This window comes from Nyctibius grandis, chromosome 7 (genome assembly GCF_013368605.1).
Source record: "Nyctibius grandis isolate bNycGra1 chromosome 7, bNycGra1.pri, whole genome shotgun sequence".
Lineage (NCBI taxonomy): Eukaryota > Metazoa > Chordata > Aves > Nyctibiiformes > Nyctibiidae > Nyctibius > Nyctibius grandis.
Genome location: NC_090664.1, coordinates 14449392 through 14477123, shown reverse-complemented (window position 1 = coordinate 14477123; position 27732 = coordinate 14449392).

Genomic DNA, 27732 nt, shown 5'->3' with positions numbered 1-27732 from the left:
AAACTAGGGGTTTTCTTCTATTACTTGGGTCTATATGGGTCTTGCCTTGAGCCTACACAGATTTGCCAGGACAAGAAGAGTCTGCACACAGTTAGCAGAGAAGAGATACACCTAGGTAACTGAGTTTTAGTAGCTTGAGGACATTCCCTTTTCAATTATTGCTCTTTAACTCAGTCCTTCTTGACTCTGTTCTACTCTTTTGTACATGACAGACATCCATTTTCTGTGAGGGTTGCTTTTACCCATACAGAAGTTTATATACTAATATGTGTGCTAGCCCATGCTAACTAAAGCAGGAGTTAGCCCGATCTCCTTAATTAGGGCTTGCATGCCTTCATTTAGCTCAGCTGCTTAGAGGAAGTCAGTCTTACAGAGTTAGCCATCTCCCATGTGAGGTGCTGCCCTGATCTTCGGATGCTGCTGCTGAGCCAGGTAGGAAAGCTCCTTTCTTTTTTGTTGCCCTTTGCAGTTGAGGAGAGCTGGCATCCAGAAAAAAACCAACAGGGGCTCATCAAAGACTATTTTAGTTTCTTTCCTCTACAGATTCCTCAGTTAAAAGGGAGGGGAGGAAGCAGGTTTTTTTTCTTTAAAGTTTTTCCTGAGGACTGGTTGGCGCTGTCTGCTCAAGACTGGGCTGAATAGCTCTGTATCTTTATTTGTCTTTGTTCTGGACAGAGGCTAAGGTTTATGAGCAATCTTCTTATTCCCTGCTATGTTTTGGAATAAAACCTTGGAATACTTGCAGTTATTGTGTATGCAGAAATATGGCTTGAAAGTGCTTGTTGTATTAAGTTGTACAGATCTTGTAAAAGTGGAGTACGCTTACTCGAGCTGCAAATGAAGCCGTGGTTGCACTACAGACACAGCTAAAGCACATATTGAACTGCGTAGCTTGGTTGCTACCTGCAGAGAGCATCTGTAAAGCTGTGAGCCCTGCTGAGCTAACTTAGGTACCTAGTTAAAGCAGTTTGTTTTGGAGGCAGCTCAGTTAAACTACTTACTACTATCACAGTAGGATCTTCCTGGTAATCTCTTACTTGCTACCTTAGGGCCATGTTTTGCCTATGCTTGGCTTGCTGGAGAGTTCCCACTTGCCTTCTCTCCTGTCTTAGATATAGATGTAGAAATGGAGACTCCTTCCTTCACCCCAGTCTGGAGAGGGAAGGAAGGGCAGCTGCTGCCCTGGATCCCTCGTTCCATTTCTGGACAGGGACACAGAAAGCAGGGAGGCATCTGCAAAAGCAGAGGGTGCTGGTACAGCCGTGGTGGCTATCTGTGGAATCATGCTGGTGGATGAGCAAGAAGTAAATCTTGCCTCATAATAAGATAGTGATGAATTTGTTCCCACAAGTATGTCTAGATTTACTTCTTGATGTGTTGTACATATCTATATGCTCAATGAGTTAAAAAAAAAAAAAAAACAGCAAAGGAAGCCATTATTCTGAAGGAATTGGAACAATAATGCTGCACAGAGCTGCCTAATTAACAAGGCTGTGAAGTAACTGGAGTAAATTAGCAGAGGCAATTAATTTACCCTGCATCAAAATACACATTGGAATGCTGTAGAGCAAGTGCATAATTTTAATCTCTAATTGCTTGAAAGAACTTATGGGACCTGATATTCAGATTACTTTCCCCTGATCCCTGAAAAGCATATGGAGGCTTCTGCTGTTTTCAAATTTTAGTGCATGATGACTGAAATTTAAAGCGTTTTACCAGGGCTTTTGCTTTAAGAGTGTTGAGTGTAATCCCTGAGTAGCAGTGCATCTGCAACATTAGTTCCTCCTGTCTGAAGCTAAGACTTTATAATCTAAAGGTGCATGGGAAGGGGTGGTGGTGGGAATTCTTTATGACCTTCTCTAGGAATATGATTGTCTTAGTGAAGAATGTAGATAAGGCTTGAAAGTCAAAGGGGTGGAGCAATAAATGCTTGCTTTGAATAAGCATTCATTCACTTTCATTTCTTCACTGGTTTAAAAAAAACAAACAGTGCACCAAAAAAAATCTTAGGCAGAAAAGTATATCAACTTTATGTATTGTTTGAAAAATCAAAATATGTTAGTTTTAGTTGCTTTTGAATAGTGCTGCAGTTCTAGCTTCTGAAAAGAGTGGTTTATTTGCTTTAAGTCAAAAAAAGAGGAAAGACATGCCAGGTTATTTTCCTCCTTCTTATTTGACTATTACATTGTAATGTCTAATAGTGGCTTAAGAAATCCCTTCTGGATCAGATCATGGCTATTCTTTACCAATACTTCTTTAGGAACTGTAAGTCTGTAATTCTGTGATCTTTTGTTAAGGCTTTGGCTCCATCATTGAAAATTACACTTTTGACTTTTTTCCCTGTGATGTATCTATTTTGCAGTAGGGACCAAACCAGTAACAGTCACAGGAACGTAACTGAGAGAAGGTTTTTGGCTTTCAGTAAAGATTAACTGGCTGAATATATTTTTAAAGTTGGTGTCATTAAGCAGACTTTTTTTTCTGGTAAGAAGGATATGGAGAAAAGTCTGAATCTTGCAGCCATTGTTTAATTGAATTGATGTTCTAATTCTTAAAGTATAAAAGATTTCATCAGGATTGTTTTAAGTATTATTTACTAAGCTTTAGTGCTGGAGGAAAAAATTTAAGTGGGAATGAGAAATTACTCAACTGCAAAACTGAACTCTTGAACTTGATGGAAGGTTTGACCTTCTTTTTATTAACCTCGTTTTGCCTCTGTGCTTCAAGCGCTTTGGTCAAGAACAGAAGCAGAGGAACCATGGTCCTGCGTGGGAGTTTCCTGCAGAAAGCAGTGCCAGGAAATCCCACTGGATAGAAATTTGATGGTTTTGGGTGGTGGAAATGGGGAAGTCTGCATGTCATTCTGGGTAGATTCTCCTAAATCAAAAACCTCATTTTGACAAAATGAGCTGAGATGTTCCAGAGCGAGTCAGCTGGTGGTGACCAACCTCTGCAGGCTTTGACTCACATTCATGGGCTGAAGACTGTTGTGGTTTGAAGCGTTGCCAACTCCTGGCTGTTATTTACTGTCCTTTCACTGGAGATTCCTGCACTCATCATTGGACTGGCTAAAGGGAATGCGTGATTCTATTTGCAATTTTGGTGAATATGAAAGAGGGAAGTGCAGGGCCTGAGGAACTGTGCATCCCCCTGTCCTCATGCACAGGAGATAGGGCAGTGACCTGCAGCAGAGGTAAGGCAGGGAGCCAGCACAGTGTCTGCAGGCTGTGGTAGCTTGGTGCTGAGAGTTCATCAAAGCCCTTGGCTTGGTGGGCTGGACACCAGCTCCACAAAGTGCAGGATGCCAACTTCTGTGTCTCAGTAATGCCCAGCACCCTGACAGCTCACCTGGGGAGTCAAAGCGATAGAATAAAATAAGGCATAAGACACCTGAATAATTTTTTACACCACACATTCAGAGGCATTGCCACCAGCCAGGAGCTGAGTTGAACAAACCCTCTTTTGATTCAGTTTAAACACCAGAAATTAAAAGAATTTATGGTTTTTGGAGTTTTTAATGAAACCTGTTTAAAAAATAACAAATAAAAAAAATTAGCATTTTGACCCATGACCACAAACACCTTGTTTCACCTGGGTTAAGATGAAAACAAGTATCATACCAGAGTATCAGGAAATAAAGTCCTCTTTTGTGACATTTTCTTTTAATTTTTATTTTCTTTGCAAAATATCCTGTCCCAGATGGGACTTTGAGATCCACCAGGCCACACTTACCCATATTTTGCCTGCTCACATTTGCCTGGGAAAACAGGTAGACCTGGCATAAAAGAGGAAAGAGAGGCTGTGTCTGGGAAGTAAACGGTATGTGGTAGACTTGCCAGGGTAAGCCTACTTGTGAATGTGGAATGAATCCTGGGAAACTCATTTAGCTTTAGCTAAGTCATTGTTGTAGGTGAAGAAAGAGATTGAAAGAAATAAAAATAGCAGTATCTTATTGAATATTTCAGATAGAGTAGCTCACACAGAAAGCTTCCTGAAAGTCTCTTTTCACATAAGCAGCTGAAGCCAAAAGTATATCTCAGCTTTAATAATCTAAAAAAGATAAAATTGGACAGTTACTTTTGGGTTTTAATCTTTTTGATGGCATCCCCAGGAGGAAGAAGTTTAGTATCATATCAGAGTTTGTCAAGTATTTTTCAGGATGTTTAATGTTTGAGAGGAAGGGAAAGGAAAGAAAAAAAAATCCCTCAGTGAGAGCTTCCATCATTTCCTTTGTTTGCATCCTGATGACATCTGATTACTTAACTTATAAAGATATTCAAGTGGCTATAAGTACTTTACCAAGCCCTTGTGTGCCATAACTGCATAAAGAGTTCAGCAAAAAATACTGAGCAGAGTTTTTAGGAGCAGTGAGATTCTGCTCTTGCATCTGTTGGTGGATCTGTCTCGGCCAAGCTGAGACTTGTGTTGCTGAAGTGAAGATTCTCCTTGTTTGTGCTAATGAACCTGGAAACTGAATGACGGGTGGTTTGGGGGAAGACTCTGGCATTTTACTTCAAGACATAACTGAACTGCTTCAGCAGGTCGGAGAATTTCAGAAAGCAATCTGGGCAGTTAATGCTAATGGCAGCTTAGCTGTCTCTTCCAGTTCATTCTGAGTCTTCTTGTTCAAGCATTCATTCAGAGGCTCTGTCTAAATTGGGACACCTGATTAGTTGCTGGTTTCCTTACAAATGCACCTTCCTTTTCTGATGCTGGTGTCTGTAGACAATGAGATGTCTGCTACTTCTATTAGTGCTGACTCCATTTCTAATGCTTCTAGGGATCCAAATCAGACAACACAATGACTTCTTTTTTTAGAAGACACTGAAGATTTAATGTTCAATATTATTGGGAGCATTTTCTTTGTGACCTCATAGTCTAGATTTGGTCCTTGCTTTTTGCTAGCTTCATTGTTGTAGTGAGTGACCCTGGGTCACAAATTACTCTCAATGTATCTTTAAATTGCAATGTGTCAGTGTGTGAACAGGTACTTCCATTACAGATCTTGAGTGTATCATCATCTGCTTTTTGTTGATTGTGCCTGAGAAAATGTTCTTGCCCTAGAGGGGTCAGCACTAAAAATAAACATTTCACATGGTGAATTACTGCAATTCAACTAGTAACTTCTAGAAAGAAAATGAAAAAGAGCAAAAGAAACTACACTGCTATCCTTGGTCATTACAGTGGAGAATGAAAATCACAGACCTAGGAGAGGATCAGTGAGGGAAGGCAATACTGACACAGTGCATCAACAACCAAAAATACCTCAAAACAAATATGCTTGTGAAACACTTCTAAATATGTCTGTCAGTAGCTCTGTACTTGCATACAGGACTTCTGGAGTAAAATTTAATGGAAAATGTCTACTGAAAGAGTGATGAAAATCCCTATTGACCTTAAATCTGTTGGTGTTTTTTGTTTTGTTTGAGGTGGTGTTTTGTTTTTTTGGCAGGGGGGTCCCACAGAAAGGAAATGAATGTCATATAAGACAGTGTGGAAATCTGAGTGTAAAACCACCACAGTGGTATGCTCCCAGTCCCTCTCCTGGCAAGTCAGCAGCTCTACTGCATCACGTGCAGATTTTGTGTGTTTCTTAGACTATCTAAGAGCATGTCACACATGACAAATGTCATTTGAATGTACATTTTGGATGTACTTCACAGAATACCTTATTTTGTTGTCATCTTTGGTTGCTAGAAGAGGCACAACCAACAATAGCTACTTAACAGTTACTGTTCAATAGCTGTTAGGGCTCATCTCTTTCCCATGGGCTTCAATCACACAGTTAGGAAGAAAAGAAATTAAAAAATCCTTTGAGTTAATTGGATACTGCCCATATCGTATGTCAAATCACAGTTAGAGCAAAGAAGTTTTGAACAACCAGAGACCTGAATGATTGTTTGCACAACTCTTTCTGGCAGTTGCAGTTAAAGAATAGATCAGTAGATATCAGCCTGATTATTTCTTTCTTTTGTTTTTTTTTTCCTGGGTGGGGCTAAAAAATTAGTGTCTTTTAGAAGAGAACAATAGCAGAAGCTATATACAAATTAGTCATATAAAGCAAAAGTTTAAATCTGTCAAAGAAACAGTAGTCACTCGGTTCTAATCGAAGGTGACAAATCCTGATGAAATGGAGAGAAAAAGATCACTCAATGTTCTTGTTAGGCAGCAGTTTCTGAAAAGAATTCACTACAGCTGCAGTTCAGCAAAGCACTTGTTTGTATGTCCTTTTCATCTTCAATAATAAACCCACCCCTTACAAATACACCTATGGGCTCCTGCATGCTTAACCATGCTGCTAAATCAAAGCCTCTATTATGAGGTCTTTCAAAGTGAGGTTTATAGACTGACATGTTATGTTTACCTGGATGGGAGAACATGAAGCAGTATTTACCAGCCTTTTGTAAAATGTAGAGAGCTTCTAGAAGTAATCTTTGTTTTAAGATATTTTTGTATAAGCTAATCTGAAGATTTTTTTTTTTAAATGGGGAAATGTTGTCTTTTTTTCTTCTTTCTATTTTGTTTGGGTTTTTTTTCCCCCTATTGCAGCATTCATAGTGTTTGGAGTAAATGGTTATCCCGTTACTTGACACGGCTGTAATCTGCTGGCTAAGGGAAGAATTGCAGCACAGGATTTGTGCTACTTCATAAAGAAACAGGAAGGAACAGCACTTTCTCTCCTTGCTCATCAGCAGCTAAGTAAATGTGGTTCTGAGAGAACAATATTTGCATACTATAGGTTTTTTTTTCTCTGGTTCAGAAGCTTGAAGATTAATAAAGCTGATTTTAAATTCCCAGTCATCACCTAGAGTCCTTGCCACTCTACTCGAAACAACCTGTGCAAACAGGTTATTGAGTGACGAGGCTGAATCTGAAGTGCATGAGGGCAATGTCCTCTGCTACCTACTTACGTCAGTCTGTCCATGTACAGATATGTGGATCCATTCTGGTAAAATGCTGCTACACAGTGATACCAAACAGGGCTTTTTTTCCAAAGTGCTGCAGTAGCTTTTCACCTCTTTATATTTACAGATAAAAATATTCAAGTTTACATTAGCTTAAAAACTAAATTTAGAAATTCTTTAGGATCATCTTCTGCACAAATATTATGTGCAGATTGCTGAATACTGTAATATTAGGATTCTTTTAGATCTAACAGCTGCCTTGGATAACATTGGCCAATACGGTTATTTGTGTGTGCTCCCTACCAGGAGCAGCAGGAGTCTCCTTCTAGCAGCTTTGCTGCTTCTTTATGTGGGAGGCCCAGAGAGTAACTGTTGGTAACTACTCATCTCCCCTGCATCCTCTTCAGTCCTCCCACCTCTCATCCATGAGCACGGGTGAACTGCAGGCTCTGTTGAAGTCTTGCCGTTGACACTGGCTTAGTGAGGGCTCTTTCTGTGATATGCAGTTCCTTCAGCCCACTGTTGCTGGAGGCACAGAGGTGTCTTGGAGCTTACAGGGAGCTGGGTGGATGAGGATTGGATGACCAAGGCTCAGTCCAGATATGGCTTGGAGTAAGGTGGTGCACAGCATCTTCTCTGAAACAAGCTTTGGTATCGCCACACTGGGTACCTCTGCACAAAGCCTGAGGAAAGCTGCTGCGGCATCCTGTGCTGTGCTTTGTGTTACCTGCGTAAGCACTTCCCCGTCCTCCTGGGTAGGTTTCAGGATGGCAGGGAGCACGGGGCTACCATGGCAACACTGCCAGGAGAAGCAGAGCTATCTATTTTAGGTGATTTGGGTTGAATGAAACAAGCAGAGCAACTTTCTGAGAGGATGCTGTAGGTATCCCCTGGGTAAGTTTTGTTCTTGGATGACGTTTTCTCATTTAAAGGGTGTTATATTCAAGGCTGTGCCTGGATGCGCATGCAGTTTCCCTTTTTCCCAGAGTGCTTTATTTCTATGTAACACCAGTGAGGCAAGGCTAACTTGTTCTTGGTATGTAAGTGTTTGAGGACACAGACGGGCATAGCACAAAATACATGCAGTAAAAAAGTAATTCCTTGAGCTGATAACCATTTTGGAAGTAGCCTGTGTATGGGGCACTACTTCAACTAACAGTGTAGCAAGAGAAAATAAATATGGCTTTATTCTTCCCCAACAGCTTAAAATAAATGTCTAAGACAGGAAGTTAAAATTTATCAGGAAACATTCTACATTCTTTTTTTTCCCCCTTTCTTTTCTGCAAATCAAAGCCTCACCTCAAAACAGAGGGATAAGGCATTCACAGTGCAAAGCTCTCAGTGTTTCACTTTTATCACGTTCGGCATCCAGGAAGTGAAGCTGCTCCCTGGAACCCCACAGTGGCTAGTTACATGAGAAATCATCTCTTCCTCTGTTCATGATTATTTATTGATTAAAATACAATGTACTGAATTGCAAATTACCTCTTGGATGGCTTGAATGCCATATCATTCTTTTATAGCCTTAAAATATAGCAATAAATCTGTAACACAATGTTCTGAGTGTATCTGCCTATTCTCGCCTTCCATTTATAAATTTTAAAGCAGTTGTTTTTGGTAATGGTAGAATATATTTGTCTTTATAGTGCAAAACCTTTGTAGCTAAAAGTAAACAGGACATTTAGACTGAATTTTAAATAAATTTGGCTTTTTATCCTAATTGGGAAACACTTTCAGGGACAGCTTGAAAACATACAAGGGAAGCTTTTGTAATGTTCTCATTATCTATTAAGGTCTCAAATAAAGGAGTTTTTCCATATTGTTATCCAGGGTTTATGTGAACCACAGTCACTTCAGTCTTTTACTACACTTGTGATGTTTTAATTCAGATGTCTCTAATTAATTAAATCTTTTTTAAGATTCACTTTGAGCCCATTAGAAATAAAATATATATTACCACCATAATGGATTAGAGTGTTTTAAAGCTTAAACGACATGTATCCGTTGGGCACACTTTAAGACTAAGAAGTATTTTTTGTAGGGCTCAAAATATGAGCTGTTTGATTTAGAGAACCAGGAACAGTAGAATAGGCTGTATGTGTGTAAATAGTTTTATGACCACTTGTGGTTTAGGAATTCATTGCAACTGTTTTCAACAATCTGATTTAAAGTGCGTGTAAGAGAATGTTGATGAAACGTTAGCTAATGGTTTAACAGAACACAACTGCATCATTTTCTAGTAATGATCTGTATTAATGAATGGATTAAAAACTTATTTATATGGTGTTTGCCCTGAAGCATTAATAGTAAAGTTAATTATAAATCTGTACTATGAAAATATCTCTCTTCATAGTTCAAGTGAGCCTGCTTACAAAAAACCTACTATAAATGCTTTGTTTTATTTTGGTTTGTTTTTTTTCCCCAATAAGAAAAATGTAAATTTACTTGGGTATTAAAATCCACCTACCCTGGTTTTTCACTCTGTTCTAGCAACCTTAAAAAGAATGTAAGCGAGGTGCCTCATGGAGGGCCATCCCTTACTTGGTCCAGCAATGCCACTCCCACAGATTGGGGATGTTTTTGGAAATGCTGATATAGTTTCTCAACCAGACCCCGTCTCCTTGGTGAGAATCTGTCCCCAGAGTGGCCTACAGCAGAATAACAGGTGCAGACTTTGTTCAGCTTTGGACAAACTGGATCTTCCTGAGCATTTTGATTCAGGACACAGTGATTGCTACATATGTTGACTAAAATAAACCACCCCATAGTAGCTAAAAAGAAAGCTATAGCTGTATTAATTTTTAACAGTTGGTTTTAATCCTATTTTATAATCTGGAGTCATAATACCATTAGCTAAATCTACTTGCCACTGTGGAAGTTTTGTTATTGTTATCTATATTCCTTAAAATGTGCTAAAAGGTATATATTTCAGCGGTCTTACCCGGGAACTAGAAGTGTCTATATCTTTCTTCCTTTTTGCACAAGTTCTGTGAAGAGAAGAAAGCTAAAATATAACTTTTTAAAAAACTACATAAATAATAACATAATACACTGTAAATGATTGATACTAAAAATGAAATATCAAATAATCACATATAAATATTTTAAAAATTTATTCGTAACATTTTTTCCTAAAGAAAGAAAAAATGTTTGTTTTAAATTTTGCCAGGAGTAATAGAACAAAGGCAAACACGAGAACAATCACGCTGTTCACTGCAGAATAAAAGCAGTTACAGAGACCCTATGAAAGAATAACTTCACCGAAAGTTCTGTTCTGAAACAGAGATGCAGTGCAAGAGAAATATAGTCCTGATATTTCAGGAGAGCCAGGTGCAGGAATAAAAATAACTATCTATATCTTTGGCTCCGATTATCTTGTTCATCGTGTAGAAACCAACAAAAGCTAAATCATGTGAAAATTGCTCAGTTCTAGACTTTCTTAGGGATTTTTTTCCACAATGTATATTCTAGATCCTTCTTGACCAAAAAATAATTGTTGTTTATGAAAGATCTTCTGAAATTTTCATCTGCACTACTTTGTTGCCTTGACTTTAAATAATAAATCTACCACTTCTTTTTTCTTTCCTCAAAGCGTGCAAAAGAATTCAGGATTAATTACTCCCCACTTTTAATTATCTAAATCAGATTGACTCTAATTGACCTGACTTAACCAGGTAAGAAAATGGTTTTCTCTTTTTAAGCCCTTCATCTTGAGGTTCATCTAGGCTGTAAAGAAAACTCAAGATATTCTTAATAAAGCTGTCAGTAGGCGAATTTCCATAGAAGAATTGCAAGCGAAGCCTGTGTTACAGCATTTTTATTAATACTTTATCAAAAGTGTCCAAAGATTGAAAACTAAACCACTCCTCCATTTAGTAGTCATCCTTCCAGGCTTCAGACATCTATCATAGTTACACCCCCCTCTGAGACAGTTGAAGCTATTGTGAGATGCTGAAATTGGCCAGTGATCGTATTTTCCAACAAGGGCAGTCAATGCCTGCCGTTAAATGAGTTTAGGATTGAATTGCTTAGGGTTGCCATTGATATAGTTTATGATCTAACACAATGTATTGTTGCCATCATACACAACTATAGTGTTATTCTTGAATTTATCCTGTAAGTGCATGCAATCTAGGTGACATTACAAAGCAACCTTTAGCAATCAAGCAAACATATCCAGTTTAAGAAGTCCTCAAATTTTTTAAAATTCAGTTGAGGCAGTAAAAAGGTTGTGTTTTAACCCATGTGTAGTATAAAGACATTGAGGCAGATCTGTATGTGCTGCCTTTTGGAGGAAATGCAATCAATAAGGAGGTAAATCAATGGGATTTGGGGGCACCTATGACCATGCTCAAAGAAAAGGAAACCTGAAAAGCCAGAGATCTCTAGCATTTCCTTGACAGAAAACAGGTGTTACCACAGGCTGTTGTGAAAGACAATTTATTTGCATGTGTGCAAATTAAGGATAATATGTTATGGTAATAAAAAATGAGGAATTTGAGAAAGAAAGTCTTGGTGCTGAGTCTTTTACATTTGGCTTGAGTAAATCTTCCCCACACCTCTCTTCTTACTACCTACACAATACAAGGAAGCAATATAGATTTCTAGATGTTTAGATTCCTCGTGAACATGTAGCTTCGTGAGATGTGAACATGAGCATCCTCATAGATTTGTATTCACTGCTGACCACTATTGCTCTTGCACTGTGCATATGCGGGGTAAGCTTTGACTACCTAATGAACAATCATCAGTGTCAACAGGACCAGGATCCACAATGACAAGGACCCATTTTCTTGATGGTCTTGATGGTAAAGATGGAAGGGGAACCAGAAACAGAAAAAGAGGTGACTTGGTCAAGATCACATGGCTACTGGTGGCAGAGCTGGAAACTCGGCCCATCTCTGTTGATTCCTGCTTCAGTGCATTTATACTCCAGATATTCAACCCTTTTTAGGTGTTGTGGGAATCCCTGTGTATCCAGCTGAAGGCTATCAACAACAAGGTTGTACAAAAGCTAAGAGAAACAGCCCTCAGCAAACATCTTCAAGTCCTGTGAGACACATGGGCTGTAAGAGCAAGCTGTCTCCACAGACTATGCTATTGGATCCCTTTGAAACTCTTGTCTGAGCATATATCTGTATTTTATTGTTATTTTATACTATTACTCTCCAGTTAAACTGTTAATGTCACCCAGGCTAGTACAGTACATAAAATGTACTCCTTTCCTTATAGCATCTCTCTTAATGGAAGAAATAAAAATGCAATTTATTATGCATAACATTTGCCTAAACTTTTCCTCTATACTAATTTCACAATATGGAAATGATATCAAGAAAATGAGCCATGCTCTGCCCGTGTTAATCCTGTGTAAATCTGGTGAAGCTCCATTTGGGTCCATTGCGGGTTTGAACTACTGTAGCTGATAGCAGGATGCATCCCATGGGTCCCTTTTGTAATGATATTTAACTTATGTAAATTTGCAGCTTTATGTGGTATAAGTAGGCATTTCTATGCAATGATGCAGCACTGCCTTAACTTCTCTGGACTGAGAAGATAAAGACTTGTTTATCCAGAAATACCTGGCGGAAGATGGTAAAAATGTATATTGTGTAAATTTGAAGAATTCATCATTATTTTGGTTGGTTAGTGCTACTGGGGAAGCCATCTTTTTAGTTTTTTAGAGGATCTGGGTGTTCTCATGTTAAAGACCATACAGGTAAGCAAACAGCATTTTATCTCATTAGTGTCAAAGGAGTGTATGATGATTATTTATTTATTGCCTATAACTATTGTGTCAGTTGTGGGGGAAATTGGTGGAAAATAAGTTTCAGTGAATATTTTGTGGTCTAATGACAGTGTAAATCACAGTGTGTCATTGATATTATATTCTGAGGAAGATATGTGCATTGGTTATCATAAAATATCCCATTAGAGACAGGAGGCAGTGAAATGAACTCATCTGCTGTGTGTATATATGTGTGTGTGTGTATACACACATGCATATATTTATAAAAATAAAATCTCCTTTGACCTTTCAGAAGGTTGGCTTAATTCAGTAGAAATATTTCTAGTGAAATGGGATTTTTGGTCTGGAACCACAGACTGTTTCAGAGTGTTTTCTGGATGACTAACTGCATCTCCAGATGCAAATACGTCTATGGTGGGCTTTCATTGGGACAATTCCATCTTAGATTCTTGAATCCCACCTCTGAAGAGCATAAAAATCGAAGAGAAGTGGCCCCAAGGGGAAACAGAAATGCTTTATTCCTTTACTTAAAAAATTATATATATTAAAAAATAAATATATTGATTAAAGTATTTTATATTACTATTTTATACCTATTATTTAAAAAGAAAAAACTGTGAATTAATATTTTTTTTTATTTTTTACTTCCCCATGTTGTCTTCCTCGGTTTACCTTGTCTGGTTTCGTGTGTGTCAACACGGGCACTGTCTGTCAGCACCAGATTTCTAAAATGAATTATCAAGTGCTTTCTCACGACATGTTGTACACTGTTTTTTGTCTGGATTAAGATCTATCTCGCTCTTGTTAGCTGTCTGGGGGAGCTGCAGCTTAGCTTTTCTTTCCCCATCCCTGCTTCTAGGATAAGTTCAGAAACCCATTCTTGGTCCCACAGATTTTTGCTGTAACCAGACCAGCAGAACAGCTAGCTTTCAACTTTGTTTTTCATAAACCTGAGTTAAACAGCATCCAGAGGATAAAAAAGACTCTTAGTTTCTTTGGAAGGCATCACTCTATTGTTGAACTTGTTTATTCAGGTCTGGCTTCATGTGACTGTAAAGGCTGTTTTGTTGGTTTGTTTTGTTTTGTTTTGTTTTTTTTTTAAGTAACTTTTGTTTCACTATTACAGAAATGACATGGTGTATTTGCCAGCAAGCCCTTCAAAGGCTTTGATTTAAATAAGCTGTAATACTGCATCAGAAACACTTACTGAAGACTAAAGAGATTTTTCCCACCCTCTCCTGTGTTCCAGTCTCCATTTGCTCGCTTTGCCCTTCCCTAGTCACTGCTGCTTTTGATTATTTTTATCTTTTTTTTTTTTCCCCCTCCTTATTGTGAAAATGCTGAGCAGAGGTAAATGAAAACCCAGACACTTCTCGTTCATGGTCCTTAGGATTGTTTCCACTGCAGGTGGGCTGATGTTACAGGGAAAACTTACCTTCCACTATTTCCCTCCTCCCTCACTAAGATCAAGAACTAAAAAAAAAGATTTATTTTAGCAGTGTGATACCATGTCTAGGAGAAAATATCCTAGCTCAAGTGCATTTCAAAAGCTGCATACATGTGAAAGTGCATTCCAATTATCTGATTCCCTCTTGATGCTAATGAACTAAGAAGCTTTATCCTGACAGACAGTGCTTGACTGCCTGCTGCTCTTTCAAAATTGTTGCTCTCTCCTACCTTCTACAGCTGCCCTCAGGCTGTCTGTGAAAGTTCACAGACTGTAATTGTTTGGGTCATATGCTAACCTTCGGTTTACAAAAGAGGCTAAGTAATCTGAAAATTTCCATGGCATGCCTGCTGACTTTAATAATCTATTAAGGCTTTCGGGTAGTTTGTGCTTTACCTTAATTTTCTGCACTAATAAGAAGAAAAAGTCGATACCATCGTAAATTTGCAATGGAAATTGGAGCGAATAATGTGTTGGTGAGGCAGAAGGCAGGACTGCCAGCAGAGGGAAAAATAATGCCTAATTTTTTGAGACAATGTGACTGAGTAACTAGAATGATGCTCTGGGGTTAGGAAAGCTGGCTGTGCTTCCCTGAATATGCCCTATAGTACCAGCTGTCCAAACCTCTGAAGGCTGAGCTGTAAGCATCTCTCATTAGGCACCAAAAGCCCTGGAGCCATTGGACATTTAAGTCTTGACCTCTCTCAGTTATGGTTTGTTCTCTGTTTATAAAGAATAGCTTCTGTTAAAATATACTAACAACAATGGATTAAAAACATCCTCACATAAGATTACTAGCTTCTTTCATTTTAAGGCAAGTAAAGTGTGATCCTAGACTAAAGAAGAGCTTCAAGTCAAATTGATTTAACTTTCCTGCATCTGACCTTACAGAAACACAGGATATAAATAGCTGTAGCGGAGATGTGCCACTGGGGAGCCATGGCTTCATGGCAGATATTTCTTGAGAGTCTTAGTTCGTTCAGCATCTCCTCTATTCAGCAGCTTGTTGGCAAGTTGCTTTCCTGCAGGTCTGTGTTTGATTTCCACAGCAAATGTCTCGTTCGTGATGCCCTTGTTGGTTAGGAGGAGGACCTAGGGACAATAGAGCTCAACGTGGGAAACGGACATCTCATGATGATGATATAATCACCTTGATATTTTTTAAGTAGTACTGGCCACATGTTCGCAACTGGAAATTTTCCATCCTGAGGAAAACAGTCAATGTGCTGGCAGCTTACAAACAGACCTCTCCAGCTAGCATTTAGGTTAATGAGATTTCTACTGGGAACATATCACAGGCAAACACCTGTGTTTGCCACAGGTGTTGAGAGATCAAAAAGCATCTTGTTTGGGTTTTTCAGTGCTTGAGCTTTTGCCAGTGTCAGCTATAGGAGCAACCAAAGAGTTGTTATGTAGTTGTATTGGGATTTTTCAGGCCAAATGAGATCAGTGGTACATCATCTAAATTCCTGTTTAACAGGTTAATTTACAATTAAGAGAATGTCCAAGGCAATCCACCTCTGCTGTATAAATATTATTACTAATGTTTTTGCAGTGGCTAGATTCTACTCTCTCTTAATTCAGGCACCTTCTTTCACTGTCTCACAATCTCCTCTTCCCTCTTCAGTCTCCACCTTTTGAGTCTTGTGCAATATTCTTAAAATGAATTTCTGCAGTTGCAAACCATTTTAATGTTACCTTGCTGGGGAACGGGGGGGAAGTAGATGGTGTGATTGTTTGTCAAGGAGCAAAATCTTACTGCATAAAAGTATCCAACAGTACCAGCATATACTGTGTGTTCTTGTGATGGAAGTTTTATCAATTAAAAAGGTTTCCACTCCTTACCCGGAACAGTAAACACTGAATCTTCCTCCCTCTTTCCTTCTTTGTTCGAAGATGTTCCTCACAGAAAGGCTTGGACCAACCTGAACTTCATGAGAATGGAGACAATCCAACCAGCAGATCCGTTTGCCCACAAATGTAGGGACTTATTTTCAAAATAACTCAATTGGATAAGTGCCCTTGGAAAACTAGTTCTTGGGGCTGCAGCTGCCTGAAGATTAGCTGTAGCTGAATAGGTAAACATATAGCTCCAGAGCTGGCACAAAAGATTACAAAATGCTTTTTAAATGCAAAATTTGTTATGAAATCAACAGAAGCATCATCAGTCATCATGACAAATTCTAGACAACGTGCTTTGAAAAGTTAATTTTGCTTATTAAAATGATAAATCTAGAGGAACACTGAACTTGTCATATTGGAGTAGTCTCATTTCTCCATTTGGTTTAGTATTTTGCATCAAAACATATAATCAGATACTATAAACCTGTTGTGCCTGACCTCATCTTGCCAAACAAATTTATTGAATACCCTCAAAGTGTGAAGGTGTCTCAAATATCTTTGGAGCCCTCTCTGTCTTTGAGAGGACTAAAGAGTTGTCTCTGCCTATGCTGCTTTATAGCTGTCATTATACTGACTGCCTCTAGACGTTCATCCTGCCAAAATCCACCAGCAATGCTTGCCTCAGTGTATCTTTCATCCCTTGATTGAGTCCTGCCCACTAGACACATGTCCCTGTCAGGACAGGATGTGCACGTCTCAGCTGACTGGGGTATATGGAGTCGCCTGTGCTGTGGAAGGGATACTGCACAGTTGGGCATGCAATCCATGCAGCATACAAGGCTGTTGGTACAGCCCCAATCTTCCTTACAGGGTCCAGTGAGACAACAGTTCCTACTGTGGACCTTTTGTATAATTGTGGCAGATTAAAAGCTCCTAAAGGTAAACATTAACGTCACTTACAGCCTTGTACTCTCCTAGAGTTAATTCAAAGTGCTGTCAGCATATGACAGTTACACCCAGTTGTGAAGACTGTCTACAATGAAGTGGCACTCCCACAGGTTTATAATAAAATTCTTTCTTCCCTTATGCAACCATAGACTGTTACTTCCAGGCTTTTCCTTTTTTCTTTCCCTTTTTGCTGCTCAACACTTCAATTTCATCATAGCCCTAGTGCTTTGCTGTATGGAGATGTGTTCGTGGCTGCTGGTGGCTCATGCCACAGCCCCGCTAGGCTTTGTCCTGTTTGTTGCTAGAATCCAATACTGCCGCTTGCTACTCCAAGGTTGTGGCCCAAAGTTTTGGGTCTTCAGTGGTGCCCTGGAGCCACATACTGTGAAGAGCACCAATGGCCAAGCAGAATCTGTTAGGAGAGGAACAGAAAATATAAGGGTGTCAGGGAGAAAGGAGTTATCTGAATGGCTGTGCAAGTGAAAACACTGTGACCTTTGGGTTGAGATTGGACTTGTTCCTTCTTCATGGTGACTTGATTTTTTTTCTTTGTTCTGTAGCATTTATGAAACTTTAGATGTTATTGAGAGGCAGTGTGCCTAATTCTGAGAAGTGCTGAATGCAATCCATAAACCCCTGTTAGGCTCTGATCAGCCAAGACTTGACCTGAAGGGAAAAGAGCTTCTGCTTCCTGCCTTCACTTTTGCTTACCATTTGCACCAGAAACAGGGCTCTGTTACAATCAAATGAAAATATGTTCGTGGGAAAGGATGTGGATGTCGGGATTGTTTTTTTGGCACAAACTTTTGACATGCATGTGTTCTGGAGGGGGTGGGGAAATGAAGGGAGCCGCAGATTTTTCTGCTGGGATGTGTTTGCCTTCCAACTGTTTTATTTCCAGTAGTTAATTCTCCAGTATTGTTTAGGATAATGTGAAGCAGATAAGCTCGTACATAGTGTAAGAAAATGAAAGTAATCCCAAAATATCTGCCAGAGACATTTTAATCCTAATTAAAACTGAAGGAGGAAAGAGAAGGAATTAAGTACACTTTCTAGTCTTGACTTATTCCACATCAAGTGAGATTTTTCCATTCCAGAGTGCCCCTGCTTAATTTTTAATCAGCCTTTCAGCCTTCACCATGAGTGGCAGGGCAAGGAGGAGAACGTCTGCCAGTGTCTTGAGAGAATTTATTTAAGGTTCTTCTGAACTCTGAAAGGGATTTGTCACTTTGTCGGCGACGTGGCTGATCAGCACCCTGGTCAGCCTTGTCATCAGGAACGAAATAGTGTATGGGTATGTGACAGAGAGAGACACACAGAAATTACTTCACAGATAAATTATACTCATTCTACCTGTCTGTCTGTGTGTAGTCTAGCTGTTTCACTAATTCTTGGGGTAATAAAAATAATAACAAACATCCAATTTACTCTTTGATTTACTTCACTGAGCACTTGGGAAATGAGCCTGTGAGGGGGAGCATGCTGGCCTGGGATAAAGGAACGCAGCACTCATTCCCAAGCTATCCTCTTTTACACGCTGTGAAATTTCGTCAGTTAATTTCAGGAGACCCAAAAGAAACTGTGATAAGTGAGCCTCTTGTGTTAAGAGGTTTGGGATCTGCAAAGCATCCAGAATTCCAGGGGCTTATCTGAGCTTATCAGCGGTAGCTGACACTCTTTGATCTGCCAATTGAGACAGAAATTGCTTTGAAACAGGTGTCTGTGTAAGGTTTTCCACTGCATTATGATTCTGGTCAGTTTCAGGCTTTCACTGCACTTCCAATTTGATCTAAAAATACTTCTAGCTGATGTGTGCTATAAAACACTCAGTTGTAGGTGAGGTGGTACTGTCTTCCCTAGTTGCAAGATTCAGTTATTTGTAATTTCAAAGGTCGAGAGATATCTCTGATAAAACAATTCACCAATATATTTGAGCATTTCTGACACTAGTAGAAGGTTTTCCTTCCAGAACATAGATGTCTGCAGAAGGCATTTCCTGTATAAAGGAGATGTCTTTCTCTGAAGCCTGAGGAGCCTCAACACCTCTGTTATCCCCTTCTTTTGCTTGTTGGAGCAAAAGTGTTGTTGCATGTTAGAGAATTACAGTTAGTCTGTACAGCAAATCCCCACCCCAAGCTGTTCCTACAGCCAAAAGGGTAAGGCTATAGCAAATGTGGAGACAGAGTCCATCTTGGTTTCAGTGGAAGCTGAATCAACCACTATCTGGCTCCAAAACAGTTGAAGTTTAAGTTTATTAAAGGTATGGCGTAAGAGGATAGACAGAATATAAGTAGATCCTCTTAATTTGATGAGTTTGGTCTCATGTCCTCCTCTCATGTCCTTGGAGTCCCAAAACTAGGGAAAGAAGGTATCAGTTGCACATTAACCTCTTCATAAACTCATCTTTCTGTGTTTAGGAACTGCCTCTTTGGGTACTGTACTTGGTATACAGGAGAGCTTAATACACTGTAACACCTACTGCCTTGTCAGCATGGAGAATATTCAAAGAGTAGGATTTAAGTCAGATATCTAGATTAGAAAATTTTAATTACAATCAAGCTATCAGAAAATCAAATGTGTTTCTATTTCTTTTATTGTTAATTTCAGTCACGAACCAGCTGTACCCTTTCTACATCAAGGGATCTCCAAATGTTCTTGAGACTTTCAGAAAAATAGCAACAAAAGCTGCTCTGAAGTTCTTGACTTTAATTTCATTGGCATATCCATCATAAGAGGCTATTAAGGAAATTAAGCAGTGATAGAGTGAGAACTAAATTTGTGTGAGGCACTAGAAAAATTCTGATGTGCAAAACTGTTTGAATAAATGGCTAGTTTTTAACATGACTGAAGCTCTGTAGCTGATATGTAAAGCCCAACACAATTACTGGAGCTGCTGGGGGGTGGGGGAGAGTGAGGTATTTTTTTTTTATTCACAGAATCACAGAATAACAGAATGTTAGGGATTGGAAGGGACCTCGAAAGATCATCTAGTCCAATCCCCCTGCCTAGACCATATCACACAGGAACGCGTCCAGGTGGGTTTTGAATGTCTCCAGAGAAGAAGACTCCACAACCTCTCTGGGCAGCCTGTTCCAGTGTTCGGTCACCCTCACCGTAAAGAAGTTTTTCCTCATATTTATGTGGAACCTCCTGTGTTCCAGCTTGCACCCATTGCCCCTTGTCCTGTCAAGGGATGTCACTGAGAAGAGCCTGGCTCCATCCTCATGACACTTGCCCTTTACATATTTATAAACATTAATGAGGTCACCCCTCAGTCTCCTCTTCTCCAAGCTAAAGAGACCCAGCTCCCTCAGCCTCTCCTCATAAGGGAGATGTTCTACTCCCTTAATCATCTTCGTGGCTCTGCGCTGGACTCTCTCTAGCAGTTCCCTGTCCTTCTTGAACTGAGGGGCCCAGAACTGGACACAATACTCCAGATGCGGCCTCATCAGGGCAGAGTAGAGGGGGAGGAGAACCTCTCTTGACCTGCTAACCACACCCCTTCTAATCCACCCCAGGATGCCATTGGCCTTCTTGGCCACAAGGGCACACTGCTGGCTCATGGTCATCCTGCTGTCCACTACGACCCCCAGGTCCCTTTCCCCTACGCTGCTCTCCAACAGGTCTGCCCCCAACTTGTACTGGTACATGGGGTTGTTCTTGCCCAGATGCAGGACTCTACACTTGCCCTTGTTATATTTCATTAAATTTCTCCCCGCCCAACTCTCCAGCCTGTCCAGGTCTCTCTGAATGGCTGCGCAGCCTTCCGTTGTGTCAGCCACTCCTCCCAGTTTTGTGTCATCAGCGAACTTGCTGACAGTGCACTCTATTCCCTCATCCAAGTCATTAATGAATATATTGAATAGTACTGGTCCCAGAACCGACCCTTGCGGGACTCCGCTAGACACAGGCCCCCAACTGGACTCTGTCCCACTGACCACCACTCTCTGGCTTCTTTCCTTCAGCCAGTTCACAATCCACCTCACTACCCGATCATCCAGACCACACTTCCTCAGTTTAGCTGCGAGGATGCTGTTATTTTATTTTTTAAAGAAGGAATTTCCAGTTTGTCAGACTTAAAATATTAATTGGAGGGAATTTGACCTAATGATGTTCTAATGAAATCCAGTTTTCTGTTGTGTTTGCCTATCCAGGCATCAGTCCAGGCTTCTAGGTGTTATGACTCCAAGACAACTTGGAAGGTGGATTTCCCACAGATGCAGTTTCTGTTCCCTTTCAAAAGGAAAACGCTGACACTTGGGGTAGGAAATTTCTAACAACTTAATCTTACACTTTAGAAAGATGATGCCAGTCACTATGTGATTGAGGCTTTTATAGAGTACTTTCAACTAAGAATATTTTCAGTTCAAATTGAAAGTGCAAAGTGAGGGAGGAAATTTGGATGAAACCCACTTCTAAACTGTTATTCATTATTTGGAAAACAGGCCTGCAAGGGACACCAGGCACAGGGATAAGCTAAGCCTTAGCTGTGAAGGATTGTAGAGAAATAACGAAGCTCGAAGTGGAAATGAATAATGCTTCCCTGAATTTTAAATTTCAGGCAACTTTTGTTGAAAATTATGCAACTGACAAACTTCCCTCTCAAGGGTATTCCATTTTCCTTGCTTTTTTTTTGTTTTTGTTTTTTGTTTGTTTGCATATTTTTTTTTTTTTCAGGGGGGTGGGGTGTTGGGGCTTTGGGATTTTGGGGTTTGTTGTTTTTTGTTGTTTACTTGTTTGGTTTTGTCCTGCTTTGCCAACCTGATCTCTACAGCTGTGTGAAAAGATAGGTTATAACAAGTGAAAGTATGTCTTGAAAAACAGTTTTGCTGGAAAAATAACTGGAACAGCTTACATGTATTGCTGCACTCTAAATTGATTGTAACTTGGGGGAGGAAACACAGAGAAACTCTTGGTCAGCAAGACCAAACCATTGCTGTTAGCCACCAGAATTTATTACTGAAGAGAATTCATGTTAACTGACTCCCAGTACAGAGCCCCTACTGCTATATCTGGCTCCTGCTCAGCATGGAGAAAAATATCTAAGCAACAAAATATTTTGCACTGTTTGGCTCAAACTGAAAAACAACAACCCAACAACAAGTAGCCTGAAGGCTGAAACTGATTGTGAGAAATCTTATCCCCTAAACATTTGTCTTATGAAAGACAAGAGCTATGAAAAATAGGGTCAAATACAGCATGTCTTTTGCTATCCATAGCTGTGAAGTCCCGGGGGGTGACTCAATATAAATAGAATTTCTCTATATAAAGAAGCGTGGTGTCTATGAAGATCAGCAGAAGACGGTTTCTCCCTTTCCTATTGAAGAACAAATGACCTTTCTTTTCCCATCAGCTCCTGGATGCCTCGGATGTCTCCCTTAAAGCATCATTTACACAGTGTTTTGATTTCCTGCCAGGAAGCTGGTGAGAAGCTATTTTACTGAAAGGAGAATGAACAGTGATTGCAGTTCAACCTGCTGATGTGGTCAAGGCCCCTGTCATACTTGTGGAATATTTACTGTCAGCATGGTAAGCATGCTCCACACCTGAGCAGGTGGCAAAGGGGGCCTGGTGTTAATGTCTGCTTGCGGTTGTGGTTGCAAAGATATTACTTCAGTGCCTGTTTGCTGACCAGCGTTATTTTTTCTTGAGCAATTTAGCTTTTGACTGTCTAACAGAATGAACCCTAAACAGCATAAATCTGCAATGGGGTTTAATCCTGGAAAGCCTAGCTAATGTTTCCCCCCCTCACATTAGGCATCAGGAATCACCAGTCACTTAAAATAATTTAGATGCATGGTAAGGTCTTAATCTGATTTTAATTGAAATTACAGATTAAGTACGTCTAACACCTGAGGGAAATACATATTTATTGTGTGCCTTTATTGACTCCTGGCAGACTTCTGGGTCAAAGAAAGTGCATAAGGTGATAAATTGTCTTCTGTGGATGATTCTCGTACGTATGTGTGGCTGGATTAGTTAAGGAGTGCAGCTCTTCATGCACTTCTCATAGGAACAGAGCATTTCCCAGGAAAGGTAAAGGTCACCTTCTTCAAGCTGCAACTGTAAATAACCAGTGTGGTGTCCAATAATTCATAACTAAGTCATGTCTGACAAAACTGCTAAGTCTGTTCTATTGTGAGTACAAAAATCAGAGCTGCTGTTATTAAGCCGTGAATGCAAAACTCCTCCAGAAAGTCTACTTAATATTAAGGCAGATGATAACATATTTGTGTGTTTTCGCAGAGGTGAAACAAAGAACAATTTACAAATATAAATACTTCTAATTAAGAAATAATCTATTTGTGTCAGGAATTTGTGGTGTTTATATTTTTAATCTGCTTGCTTTTTCTTTTCACATTTAAATAGCCAAGTTTATGGTGTTGGGTTCTTTTTTTTTAATATGCATAGCATAGATAACCACAGAAAGTCAAATTCCAGTGCAAATATTCTCTCCTAGCCCTTTTTGAGTCATAGTACACGGTACAATCATCATTCCATGGTGCAGTGCAGCACTGTATTAGAAATCCCCAAGCTGCCATGGAGCAGTCAGCTCTGTCAATATGGCACAGTACAGCGTCATGAAACAAGGCTAGTGCAGGTCCCCGAAGCCATGTATCCGCATTACCTATTCCACAGCCATCTTCGTCCAGCTTGCAGGACCCCCGCTGGCACCAGTGTGGGGATCTTGGCACCGTGCTCCGTTGCTTGCTGTAGTTATTGTTTTGTAGTTCGTGCAAGGCTGGTGAGCTACACAAGAGCACCCAGTGCTGTGCATGCTCTTGGCCTGGATGACTAATGCAGCTAAAGGCACAGACTGAATTATGAGTATAATGATTTACTATAGAATTTTAATCCATAGTGTGCTGGATTCACAAAGTTTGTGAATAGTGATAAAGCTGGTTGCCACATGAATGTATTGCAGCACTGACTAAATATAGAAACACCATTAAAGTTCTATCTGTGGTTTCTGTTAGAATCTGCATAGAGATTAATTTAATCCTGAAGACATTCACCCCCAAAAATTTGTTTAAAAAAATCTGAGCATGCAATTTGTTTATGTGCTTTGCATTCCTAAAAGGAAGTAAAATTCACTGAATGGTGCTTCTGTGGCTAATAATTCAGTCAGCACTGTCATAACTGTGTAGACACATGGACAGAAACCTACTGAAAAAAATGAAAAGAGTAAAATTTCAGTCATATATTCAAATGTTTATCTACTGGATCTATATAATTCAAACAAGACTGAAAAATAATTTTTTTTTTTAAATAAACTAGAAGTTATTTTCCTGCTCCAAGTTTCTCTAAGAAACCAAAACCTTAACTTTTGAAACTGTGCAGAGTAAGACAGGAAATCAAAGTAAAACCAACTCCTTCATTCTGTAGCACAAAATTTCCATTGCTTCTTTTAGTACATCAGCACTGCTGCTATAAAGGAAAGCAGTCATACAGTACACTCGGCACTGCTCACAGGAAATAATTCCTAGCAAATAAGATCATTCTGCAGTAGGGTCTTAATTACTTTTTTGAAGCCAGAAGAGGAGTTATCCAAACTTCCTCTCCCTCCTGCCCCCATCTGATGTAGCAGCAGAAGCACAATAGAGAGGAGCCACTCAATAGTCTGGGTTAACTTCAGGCTTGGTGCTGAGGCCTGTGTATGGCTTTTGCATATGGGTTTAGCATTTATCAGCAAATTCAACATTAGAAAGACCTGAAAGTCCCATGTAATATGTGCCTTTTGGAGAAAGCTGATGCTGTATTCTTACTCACGTACTATGAAACTGTACCGAATAGGCCAGGCTCTTTCTACTGCTTTACAGAAGTGGCACAAAGGGTGAGCAAACACAACAAATACTTCATTTTGATTTCACATTTATTCATCTCCAGCTCCATGGAGAGAGTTTAGGTGAGAGTCAGATTTAATTACCTCTGACAGTGAATCTGGTATCCGGACTTTAAGGCATTTACTATTCCTGGAGGAGGGCTCAGGGTCTCGCTGAAAGCGTTGTTTTGGAAAATTATATTTTCTACAGTCCCAGGAGCTCCAAGATAATCCCTAGAATTTTCAGCAGTTAATTTTGTTTCTACTTTGGAGGCCAACAGATTGAATTCATGTCAGGCAATGAAGAGGGGAAATATCCAACTGGGAAGTGAAATGAAGGGCACTGTGAGCACAAGAAAGTACAGGAGGATAAAGAAAATGAAGAGAAAGAGAGAGAGGGCAGATTTTGATTTCTGCTTCCCTTCTCCTCCCTTTGATCCCGGCAGTCCTTCAGTGCTGCCTCACAGGGAATCACTGTAACACCTGATCGGGGAAGCAAAGGATGACCCTGAGAGATGTTTCATCTAAGAGCAAAGGTGGTGTGTGTAAAACTTGAAAGGGAATGATGTCACTTGTACCAATAACATTGCTAGGGCCAGGGGACTGGAGGTTTCACTGCCTCACTAAACTGTGCCCCAGGAAGAGATGCAGCATTTGTCTCTCATCTTTTCGTCCACCTGTTCCCAGGTGAGCTCTGCTCATTCTGCTCACAGCAGTTTGCTACACCCCCATGTCACCGAGTCACTCGGTACAGTACTCGCAACATCTGCATGAGAACTGTGCTGCTGCACCGCTCAGTTTTAACCTGCACAAGTGACGATAACGAGAGATTTCCTCTTCACTTGAGAGGAGGTGAGGTTAAGTGGCTGACTGAGTCATGGACTTTCTAAGGGAAGATTTTGCCACAGCAGTACACTACCAGGCGACATGGCTGCATTGCTTTCTCAGGGGCTGACCTCAAGTTCAGCATCACACCTCTTTACAAAGGGTCAGGCTGACCTGACAAACACCCAATAATGCACCCCTCTCAGTTAATCTCTGCATCAAGCCCATTGCTTACTTCTGCTGGAGCCATGACACATACAGAAAATGCTTGATTTACAGGTGGTGTTATAAGAAAAGATAGTGGCAGAACATCTATTCATCTTGAAAAGTTGTGGCTATAAAGTACCTTTTATAAAGTCTATTTTCTGCTATCGTAGGATATGCCAGCAATAGCAGGGAGGTGGCTAACTGAGATGAGGGTGGGCAGGTGACCTTGGTGCATGGGATTAGAGCATGATGTTGGAAAGCTGAGGCCTCGTTTCAAAAAGGGTGTTGGAAAAGTGTGAAGGGTTCAAAGAGCTACAAGAATGCTTGTCCCCCTGAGAGGTCATATAGTGGGAGATTAGAGAGGCTCCAACTTCTTGGTTTATCCAAAATAAGGTAAAAATAGTTAAAAACAAGCTACAAACTGCTCTTTTAGTCATCAGGAAAAAGGCTTTAGTAAGCCTTTAATTTTTGAAGCTGAAGTTGGACACATTCAATGAGAAATGAGGTGGTGTTTTACTTTTGGAATGAGAAAATAATTGCGCACAGGCACAGCTTCTCATGGATTGGTTCATAGAAGCTGACTAGCATCACTGTCTCCATCCTACCAGTCAAGATGATGTAGATGCAATTGATCTTGCCTTGGGGCAAGAGATAGCACAAAATTATCTTGCTCCACACTTTGTTTCCTTTTTCTATTCATTAATTGTTTGGAGAAGTATAGTCTTACATTTTTGCAAAGCAAATCCCTATGAGGCCTATTCAAGATAGGAGTGTCTGTAGTTATGTTCTGGCTCTCATCAATGCACTTTGATGCAGTTGCACACCTTCTGAAATATCCTCAGGGGCCTGCTAAAATGTTTCACTGTAATGTCATGGTCACAGCGCAGCAACACTCTGCTTTTCTGGGTGGGTTGGTCGGAGTCTTGTAGTGCCATCCCTGTGAACTGAACTCAGACTTACTGCTCTAGCTTGCTCTACTGACCCTCTCACTTTGATCTCCTGCTTTATACTTAGTGCAGCTACTGAAGTGAATACAGAACTTCAGACTGAGAAATGGTTTCAGTGTGGAAATTGAGTTCATTCAGAATATAAAAATGCAGACTCTCATATCTGCCTCCTGAGAAGGGGCAAAAAAAAAAAAAAAAAGAGAGAAAAGAAAAAAAGGAAAATAAAATAAAAGTATATGTTGCAAATGTAGTGCTGTTGAGTAAGTCCATTGGGGTATCAATGTTATTAGCTGAAATGCATGGGTTTTGAAAGTAGTTGAAAAACAAGCAGTGCATGTTGGTATGAGGCCACTGCGGAATATGAGCAGACAGCAATATATCATTTTGAGGAATGAAAAATATTGGAAGTTACTGTCATCTAACTTTTGTCTGCCATCATTTTTCCCATTTGTGGTGCACATCGTTGTTTCTCCTGTCTCCGTTAGTGCTTTCATACATACCAGAAGTCACTTTATTTTGCATCTTTAGAACTGCAAGGAGACTTTGAGTACTTATTTTTTAAGAGCAGCAGAGAGCTAGCAAGATGCAGAGGTTTTATGTTTTCAGTTTTTGTAAACTTTGTGTTAAGATAGAACCATGTTTGGATAGTTTTGACTTTCCTTTTTCACAAGCAGCTCTATGCAAATTAACAAGTGTCTGTATGCAGTCAGCTTGGCTGTTCTGCCTGCGTTCTGGATTGGATTCTTACTAATTGTCTGTAGAGCTACCTTTAATGCATTTAACAATAATGTCAAGAAATAAATGTGAAAGTTATTCTTTTGTGATCCTATAGTAGAAACCAATGTAATTTCCTCTTATTGTCCACCAAATTTTCTGTTCACAGCCCCATCGTGAACCTCCCCTCCTTTTTTTTTTTTTGTCACCGCTTTCTGCTGTAATGATGGGTTGACTTTCTCTTGAAATGTCTTATTTCTAAAAGATTGCCTGTGAATCCTTACTTTTTTCTACCACAGGTTCCATCTGTCGTATTACTTTGGCTCCTA